This window comes from Pinus tabuliformis, chromosome 7 (genome assembly GCF_031772625.1).
Source record: "Pinus tabuliformis cultivar Carrire ecotype Pingquan chromosome 7, CPIR1, whole genome shotgun sequence".
NCBI classification, from domain to species: domain Eukaryota; kingdom Viridiplantae; phylum Streptophyta; class Pinopsida; order Pinales; family Pinaceae; genus Pinus; species Pinus tabuliformis.
In genome coordinates, this window is record NC_142293.1 from 46,107,740 (window position 1) to 46,117,996 (window position 10,257).

The 10,257-nt window shown below is 37.0% G+C and overlaps 1 pseudogene; it reads left to right on the forward strand.

The window, feature by feature from the left end:
- The first annotated feature begins 5,391 nt into the window (after positions 1-5,391).
- Positions 5,392-6,773, forward strand: LOC149245154 (protein RADIALIS-like 4 pseudogene; annotated as a pseudogene).
- Positions 6,774-10,257: the final 3,484 nt, after the last annotated feature.

Sequence of the window (10,257 nt, forward strand, 5' to 3'; positions counted from 1 at the left end):
ACTACCTTAAATGAAATAATGATGACAGTTTCACAAAATATATTTTTATTGATGGAAAAATGACCTCATTCAAGGATGAAAATGGACCAGCATGTAGAAGACATTTTCCCCTTTCCAATGAGCTATCACTCGCCCTCTAACTCCTTCTAGATTGAGAGAAAATGATTTTTTAAGTTAAAATATTATATTGTTTGATGCTAGCCGACCTAAGCCTCCTATACATGTTAACCTCTCCTCCAATAGACGTGAATATTCATTATAACTCAAAATCAATATAAATACAAGTTGAAACACTTCATTTCAAGCCAACAATTTGGTGAAGATCATCATAGGAACATAGAACAGTTCACATCTCGTGAACTAATAGCAAGAATCATACAAAAGAAAAGGAGAATCGAAACTTATAGAAGTCTACTCATATTGAAATCTCAGAAATCCGAAAATTGCAGGAAGAAGCTACAGGAATCTGAAAATTGCAGGAAGGAGGCACAATACAGAGGTCTGAAAATTGCAAGAAGGAGGCCGAGAGGACATTGGTTGGGTTATTAACCAGTTTTGGAAACTCAAAAGAGATCCAGACATGCCTGTCAAGCTCAGACCTGAGGAAGACAGCCACCTGTGGAGGACAACACCTCAACTCGGACTAGCAGATAGTCACACTCATACAACTTAGTTTTTTGGGCTAAGTCCTGTGGTAAACAACTCGGACTTAGTACAATTTTTTTGGATAGAGAACAAGTAACAAGGCCTTGGACCTTTGACTACAAACTACACCTTACCTTAGTCCTATGCTCAAAACCTTCAAACTTGTGATAATGATTGTGGAACTGTGGTAAATCTGTGGGAGGTCTGAAAGTCACGTGAATTGGCTTGGGCATACTCACAAAAATCCCTTTCAAGTTCCAAGCTACAACATTTGGAAAGATTCAAGTTTGGATCTAGTGCACCCACCTGTGGAGGACAAATTTGTGGAAATATGAAGCTCAGAATCACTAGCCTCAAAACTATGGACAAGGGCTTAGAATTACAGAATCTATGGTGGAGGTCTTATTCTAGACCTTCAGGACATGTGGACAAGTCAATAATTGATTTATGCTAAGTCTGGGTTGTTATACATAACTTAAGTCTTAAGGTTGATAATAGAAGTAATAACAAAGATCTTGTGAATTACTTAACTTGGATCTATTGTATTGTGAACGCTGATAAATGACATGATTATGGCATTCTTTGGAGCAACCTAGTAACAATGTTTTGGGAGTTTTGAGAAAAATGTTTTGGGAGTTTTGAGGAAAGTGTTTTGGGAGTCTTGAGACAGATTTGAAGGTACCTTTGGAGCAAAATATATCAGAATAGAAGACCTTGGAGAAATTTTTTTGAAGAGTACCTTTAAGCTGCTCTTGGTGATCTTGGGAGTGTATATTAGGGTAGACTTTTGAATGCTTTGTGCATATCTGAAGCAGCTTGTTGGAAGATGTCATTGTATACCTTAAGCAACTTGTTGAAAGACTTCTTAGTAGACCTGAGGAAACTTGTTGGAGATCGTTTTGAAGACAACTTTGGAGTAGGGTCTTGAAGATGTTTTTGAGGAAGTATTGAAGGGTTATTGTAGACTAAGCGAAGACATTATTGGAGACCATGATGCATTGAAGCCATCATGAGGTATGTTTGGAGATTTAGTTTGGGTAATAAGTGTTTTGAAGATCAATTGAGGGCATTGTTGAAGGTGGAGATATTTTCAAGGCCTGTTGTGGAAGATATTAGGGAGCCTTGAAGAATCATTGAACTTATCTTGAAGAATTGAAGCATAGGGTTGGAGCCCTAGAGGGTAAGAGTCATCCAGAAGACTAGGTTGGAGCGTGTACCAAGAAGACCGTTGGAGCCCTAGAGGTTGGAGCCTCCTCAAGTCCAAGTCGAAGCTTCGCAACTTACACAGCGTGGTGGATTGGAGATTGGTGTCTTCATCTAGGGTTGGAGCCCTAATTATTATTGTATTTGATTTATTGTAAAGAAGAGGGTTGGAGTCGTGGTTATTTCTTATTTTTTTTTTTCTGAATACGACTATTTCTATTATCATACAAAACAGAGATACAAAATAGAGTACAATGGGCAAGGCTAAGAAATTTTGCCTATCAGCCCTTGCCTTGCCCTGCTGTCAGTTCCAAAATTGAAAAGACTCAAAATTGGAATTTGTTGCTTGACCACTGCCGACACATTTACATAACATATATTAACTGAACAGACACCAGGGCCATGGACTGACCCGGACAAAGACAAACAAACACCTGGACCCTTACATTCGACACCTGAACAATTACAATTGACACCTGAACCATTACAGCCGACACATTGACAGAGATATAGCCGCCGCTTGGCCGAGTTATACATCGAAATCCCAAGAAAAATAGCAGAGATTACCGGGGCGAGTTCAATCATCATCAGTGGTCTGGGGCGCCTCTTCAATTCGGCACCCGAAACGGAGCGTGTCCTCGGAGTCTGAGAGCTGGATGACCGCGTCAGGGCTTCCCTCTTGGGCTGGCCTGCTCGGACCAGCAAGCGAGGGACCAGCAAGCGTAGAAGGGCCAGCGTCCGGGTCATAATTTGTTGCTGGGCGCGCAAGATCCGGTCCAAGTTCACTTCCAGGTGCTAACCAACCCGTTCCAGCCCCAACCGGAAGGCACGCAATAGGCGAATCTTCTCTGCTGGAGCGCTGCCCATCCGGCAAAGGCTCTGCCTCCACGTTCTGTGTAACACCAGGCTCAATCATTATAGAAACCACCAAAGTGGAATTAACTTGAGGGCAGGGGAGCCGATACCTAAGCATTGGGAGCTCCATCTGCCCGTCTTCAGAAATTGGGCTTCTGCCATCATGCCCACCCTCCTCCTCATTGCTGCCCTGGAATCTCTGAGGCAGCGACGTTACCTCGATGGAGGAAGAGGGCGAATTGTAATCATTCTGCTGCGAGAGGGCCCTGCCTCTGATTCCCCCTCGTCGGCTGCCCATCCGCGGCCTTTCCCTCGGCATCGCTGATCTTCTCCCTCTCTGGAAACCAACACAAGCTCTCTGAGCTCCTACTGCTACAAGAACCAACACAAGCACCCTTAGCTCCGCACTGTTGCAGGTGGTGCTCTTTCCAGGCCCAGAAACCGGCGGAACGCACCTCAAATCCTGATTCCCCTTTCCGTCTGAGCGGAGCAGGGTCTCACTACATTGTTCGCTCATATCCTTCTGCCAATCCAGCCTTCTTTGCTTTAAACACTCCACAGCATCGAACTCCATCCTCCTCCCTCGAGCCGAGTAGACAGGCATTAATGCCTTCGTCCGTCTGCGTTCAAGCGGATTAATACCCCGCTGCGCATGGTACCACCTGACGCCGTAGGCATGCCACCTGCCCACGTGATGGCGCATGCCATTACCACGTCTCCAATGCACCCGCATCCGGGAGTCGTGGTTATTTCTTATTAATAAAAGTATTTATTCTTATTATTCATTTTGTGTTTATCTAAGTGGTCTTAACTTCTAAAGTAACAATTGGAAAAAAAATAATGATTCACCCCTTCCAACAAACCCATGAAAGAGCACATGGTCCTTGATTGTCCACAATATTATCTGTGGGACAAACAATATCAAACACAACCTAGGTATGAGAGAAAACAATTGGAACCCACAAGAGAGAGAGAGATAACACTAATAAATCCACAAAGAAGACAATGTATATTAAAAAACATTCGGAAAAATATCACAAATTAGATGTGGGTGAAGGCCACAAACCAAACATTGAGACGAAAGAGGAAAAAGACTAGACATATGACTGAACCAAAAAGTAAATTTTGTTTTTAGACTGTAAAAGAAAAGATTTATACTAAAACCAAATGGAGAAAATTTCTTGGGTACAAAAAGCCACAAACAAACATTGAACTATTAAAAGAAATGATTGTTGAATGAGTGTAAAACCACAGCCAATCAAAAAATTAGTTGGGTAACAACATTGTGTAGAAACATAATGAAAAACATTAACCCTCTCATGTATTTGGCTTATTTATAGAAAAGAGTAAATTATGGGTCTCCCTCAAAGCAACAAAAGAGCCTAAAATTGCCACAGAAAAGATATAGGCCACTGCAAGTTACTAAATATTTGACAAAAACAATCATAAACAACAAAGTCATGAATCCTCCTCCCACCACTCCATATCACATCATAGTGCCACCACCGTAATGTAGAATGGGTCATGACCCATAGTTAACCAACAATTTCCAAAAAAAAAAGTATAATTAGTGACACACTTCATGATACAAACAACATTATTTGTGTGGTACTCACCTTCATCAATGAGATCACTGCATTCACAACAATTATAACCGTGCTCCGGTAGAGGATGAGTCAATCCCTTCTATTCTCCACCATATCCATCTTCACATAGAAAAGAAAACCCACACTGGCCGTAATAGCCGTAATAACCCCAAGAGTCCACAAAAACTCACCCTTCTTAATGCATTTAATATGACTCGGTAGTTGAGGTATGTTATATAAACTGTTTACTGGCCGACAGGTCGAAGCAAGGAGCAAACGAGTGGTGTATTTGGGGCACATTTTAAGAAATATATTAAAGACTAAATACACACCACTATATAAACTGTTTACTGGCCGACAGGTCGAAGCAAGGAGCAAACGAGTGGTGTAGTTGGTGCACATTTTAAGAAATATATTAAAGACTAAATACACACCACCATCACAGAATTGGATTTGTCGTACTTGTTATAATAAAGTAAATTCATTATGGAATACAATTAATATCCTCTTAAATTCATAGTTGTCCTCTTAAATTCATCTCAACTATGAGCTTTTAAATTATGCTTATATTATTTCAATAATATTTACAAAATTAATTTCTTAATTTAAATAATAAAAATTTACCAATACATTTTATACCACTCAATGAAACACATTTTTACAAATCTACGCCAGATATAATTCACTTAACGCAAACGTTATTTAAAGCTCCAAAATATATTTAGAGGGGCTGTGGTTCTTGTGCCTAACAGTTGGAAACAACGAGCAAAGTTGGAAACAGTTGGAAACAGCAATGTTTTTATCTTGATATAATCAACTTGTATTACAATCAAACCTATATTCCCAATGTAAGTACTGTTTTACTTGCTTCTCTCTCTTAATCTGTGCAGTCGAAGAGGGAATCCTATTGGTGGATGCTGCTCAGTAGACAGCTGCACCTTCTTGTCTGCATTCGGACTCAACTGTGTGGTTTGTATATCTTGAGACTACACTATCACAGATTCGACAACTGGATCAATGCTACAGAATCGCAGCTCCTATATTTAAGGACACGAGGTCATTGCGTCCAACACAAACTTCTTCCCGTGGCTCCTGCTTGAAAAGTGAACTGCAATGTCTAGAGAGTCCCTCCTATGTCCAATTCTCTCAGTTATTTTGCTTAAATTCCACTGATTTTAATGTCAGTCTCACCATTTGCAGGAAGTGGGTACTAAGTTTTACTCGTTTGATTTATCTTTCTAGCTTCGTTTCTATTCCAAATCTGATATATGTGTTTGCTTTTACTCAGTTTTTTGTATCACATTTGCTCAACGGTTTCCTTCTCATTTTTTACTAAATTCTATTGAATTCTTAACCTCTGTATACACTTCTGTGGCATTTCTATTTATTGGGTCTTTGCATTGTTTCTGGCATAGTAGTATGTCTGAAAGGATAATTTGCCGGTGATGTTTGTCTAGCATTATATTGAGGTCACTCACTTTTTTCTTTGATCCTAGATCGTTTGATAGGTTGGGTGCTTGTTGATTTTACCCAGAATCAAAGTCGGCCATTCTGTCTGTTAGATGTTACTATTGTTGAAAGGTCTGTGGAACCTAACCAAGAGCAATTTTTCCTTTTGAAGTTCTTGTGCCTGAAGGTGTTCATAGAAAACCTAAGAGAAATATGTTGGCCATTCTGTCTGTTACATGTTATTGTTGTTGAGAAGTCTGTGGAACATAAGCAAGTGCAGCATTCTTCTCCCTCTGTAAACTTTTGCTTTCAAGTTCTTGTGCCGCAAGGTGTCCATACAAAACCTAAGAGAATAATGGCTGGTCAACCTGCTTCTTCATCAGGAAGGGCTTCTTCCAGTAACAATGGAACAAACTGGAGTTCCGGACAAGACAAACAGTTCGAGACGGCTTTAGCTATCTATGACAAAGACACGCCTGATCGTTGGCATAACGTGGCTTCTATGGTTCCTGGCAAATCCCCGGAGGAAGTCAAAAGGCATTATGAGATTCTCTTAGAAGACTTGAAATCCATTGAAGCAGACAAGGTGCCTTTTCCCAGGTACAAATCTTCGAGTTCTTAAGAATGGGGGAGCCACCAACATTAATTCTCACAGAAGAAAAACTCAGCCATGTCGAATGAATCTCACTTCTTCTCAAGTGTGCTGTAATCGTTTCTTTATAGAACATGACCAACCTATATGGCTAACTATCTAAAGTTACAGCTAGCTAAGAATGCCTTAAAAGGTTATTTCTGTTTTGGTAATGTGCAAAATATGAGATCCACCCTTTTTATATCACTCCAGGCGAAAAACTCCACCCTTTGGTGTGTAACCGTCGGGCATGGCTTTCTAAACACTTGAAAAAGAACGCTCTTGCTGTTGTACTTCACTGTCATTAGGTTTCATGACTGAGTAAATAACACTAATTTTCTTTATAATGAACAAAATTTGGAAGTTACAAAGGAAGTTTCATGTGCATAAAGTTACAACGAAGTTTCTGAAGTGATGCTTTCATCATTATTCCTCCTACTACTGCTGATTTCTGAAGCTAGCAGTAGACAAGCAGGCATAGAAAATATACTACTACCCAGTATAAATAAAAGACACAGAACGATCCGCGCCTTCTTAGTATCAGGATGTATAATATATCTCTAGACCGTAATATGTTAAAACCAGTGTTTTCAGCTTGACACGTGTTTGCACTCTTTTCTCCGTACATTGTTGCCAACTATAAATTTATACAAACCATTGCAGCTGTGCAGGCTTTACACTTACTACTTTATTCCATGGATCTTATTTCTTTTCTATTCAAAATATAGTTGCATGCACTGTTCTGACTTTTCTCTACACACACTGTACATTATCTACAGCTATAAAATTATGTTATATATTGCATATTGCTATAGTTTTTATTATTTAAGATATTTATATTACGAAGAAATTAATGGTTTGTATCATATGATTATATAAATAGATGATTGATAAATATTTGTAGTTCTTAATTTACCAGGATAATAATGAAAGTATTTATTTCATAATATATTTTTTATTCATCAATTAAAAAGTTATAAGTTTAATTATAAAAATTAGATTATAACTTTATTTTAAATTATTATTATTATATATATATATATATATATATAACTCATATATATATTAAAAATTATGTACCAATTTTTTTGAAGTGTGGAGATTCACACTTTTTTACTATGGAAATTTATCTTACTTTACTATGGTTTCTTAATCTGTAAATAAATTTTGTGGCAATACCATGATTTATCAATACCACATGCTCAATATGAAAAGTGTTGATATGACCTTTTCTATAATTAATTAGTTTGAGATAAATTATTAAAAGAGCGTTTGAGATAAGTCTTAACTCTTGATCAATATTACTATGAATATTCCAACATATTCCATGAAGGTTAAATTTCAACCATCCATATAATAATTATTCATAATTAAATAAAAATAATACAAATTATAGAAAGACAATTATGAAATAGATATTGTAATTATTGTTACAATTTATATATGTTCTATATAAAATGTGGAAATAGAAAACACATAGAATAATCATTCACAAAACCATAATAACATAATATATGATCTACAAAACAATTTCACAAGAAAACCAAGTTAGAAGGTGAGATTGTTCTCCTCTCTTTTTTTCTAAAGAGAAATTGTGGGCACAAACCCTCTCCCTATCCTGTCAACTAGTATGAGCTCTACTATGAAAAAATGCACTAAAATAGAATTGAACCCTTTTATCACATAGTCTAACTCTCAACTAAGGGTTAGATATGGCCCATCCAACTTTTAGTATGAATTACAATTCCAATTTTCCAGAGTCTTTTTCATGTGAGGTGACTATTCTATTTTCCATTAGTAATGGGGCTAATGTGGTATCTTCTCAAATGATGGTGAACAAAATAGAAATGACAACTTTTGTGTTGAATATCTTTTGCATGCACGATCCATTTGAGGTACTACTTGCATCGTTGAAAAGGTATTTGAATGTAGAACAACTAAAGGTGGCATTGCATAAGAAAGAGTGTTTAGACTAAAAAAATGTCACTAAATGCCTTAAATTTCTTCTCAAAGATTTTAAATATTAATTTTCCAATCGTGGACCCATCACTAAAATTTCTCCTATGACTTGATTCCTCCAATTCATCCACTCTAAAAGCATGAAGATGGATGAAAAATAATCTAATGAGCCAATCCAAATCATACATCCCCATTTTGTGAGGCTTTTTGTCCCCAAAAACTTTTACTCCATGATATGAGGAAATTTTTCTTCTACCTTCTCCCTCGAATGCCTTTTAGTCTTGTGTGAAAGTTATCATTTTAGCCCAATCAACTAAATATCATGTTTCCCATGTTTTGCAATTTTAGATCTCTTATGAAAAAGTATATCCTTTGTGAACTCTACCTACCTAGATAGTGCTAAATCCTCTACAGAAGGTAGAACATGATCCTCTTTGTGATCCCACATGGAAGTCTCATAGAATTTTAGATTTTCCACATTCACTATTGAGTAAATGTACATGCATGGGGGTATACAAGTCTATATGCCTTATCTCCCACATTTTTCATTATCTCAAAAGGACTATATATAGAGATTTTATTTTCTTACTAGGACCTTGTAGCTTCTAATTTTTCAACTATAAGCATACCCTATCTAACACTGTAAATGACTTCTTTATTTTTTGTTGATCATGCTTGGCCTTATATTTTTACTATGAATTATGCAATTCTTCATTTACCTATAAATGGGTCTACTAGATATTATAGACAATTTTTTATGCCCTTACATCATCCCTTATTAGATCTAACCTCAATCCTCTTCCCTGTCTATATGAAATATCCAAAGGTGAATGTGGAAAAAACCCATTTTTTTAAATGAGGACTTAGCAGTAGAACTGTGGAATGCTATATAATAAGAGTGTTGTATATATACTAGATTTTCATTCCAAGCCTTTGGATTATTTTGATTGTAACCTCTCAAAAGTTGCACCAAAGTCCTATTGAATACTCCTACTTACCTATTTGTGCATGGATGGAATGTTATAGACATATTCAACCTTTTTTCTATCTTCTCCCACAATATAGTCCAAAATTCATTGACAATTTTTGTATCCATGTTTAAAACTATGCTCTTTGGGATTTCAAAGTGCACCTAGAGTGTCCACAAAACACATTTATTGTTTCTTTCCCACTATTCATCTATTTATAGGGAATGAGAATGCACATTTTACTGAACATGTCAACTACCATGAACATGCATTCATGTCCCTTATTGATTGTTGGTAAATAACCCATAAAGTATATCAAAATTCTTTTCCAACAAATAATAGGTATAATAAGCAATGGTATAGACCCTGCTTCCTATTATTAGGCTTTATTGTACAAAAAAGAATAATTCCTCTTATAAATATAGCTACATCTTACTTCTTGGGTTGGTACATATACCTTAGTAAGTTGGCAAATATTTTCCCTAAACCAAAATGCCAAGCTACCTTGGAAGTGTGAGCCTCTTTAATTTGTTGTAGTCACTGACATTTAAGAATACATAACTTGTAGAATTTGTAGAGCAATTCATTCTAGAGATCATTTCCAACTATGCTATCACCATCATGTAGATGAATCTGGTTATAAAACTATTGAAACACCTCATTGAAGTCCCCATCCTTTTTGTATGCCTCTCTATATGCATCATGGATGAAAGGATCCATGTTCATCAAACTTCCCAAAAGTATGATCTCTGACATGGGTGGAAATAAAAGTATGTTGTCCAACTTATTTATACTCCCCTTCTTATATATGACCACAAAATGAAATTGTTGTAAAACCCCATCCACTTGTAATCCGCTCTCTTGTAAGTTACTATGGGCTTGCAAATATTGTAGTGACTGGTGATCTATGTGGATTCCTATCATCTTTCCCTTCAGATAGTGATTCCAAATTTTGATAGCT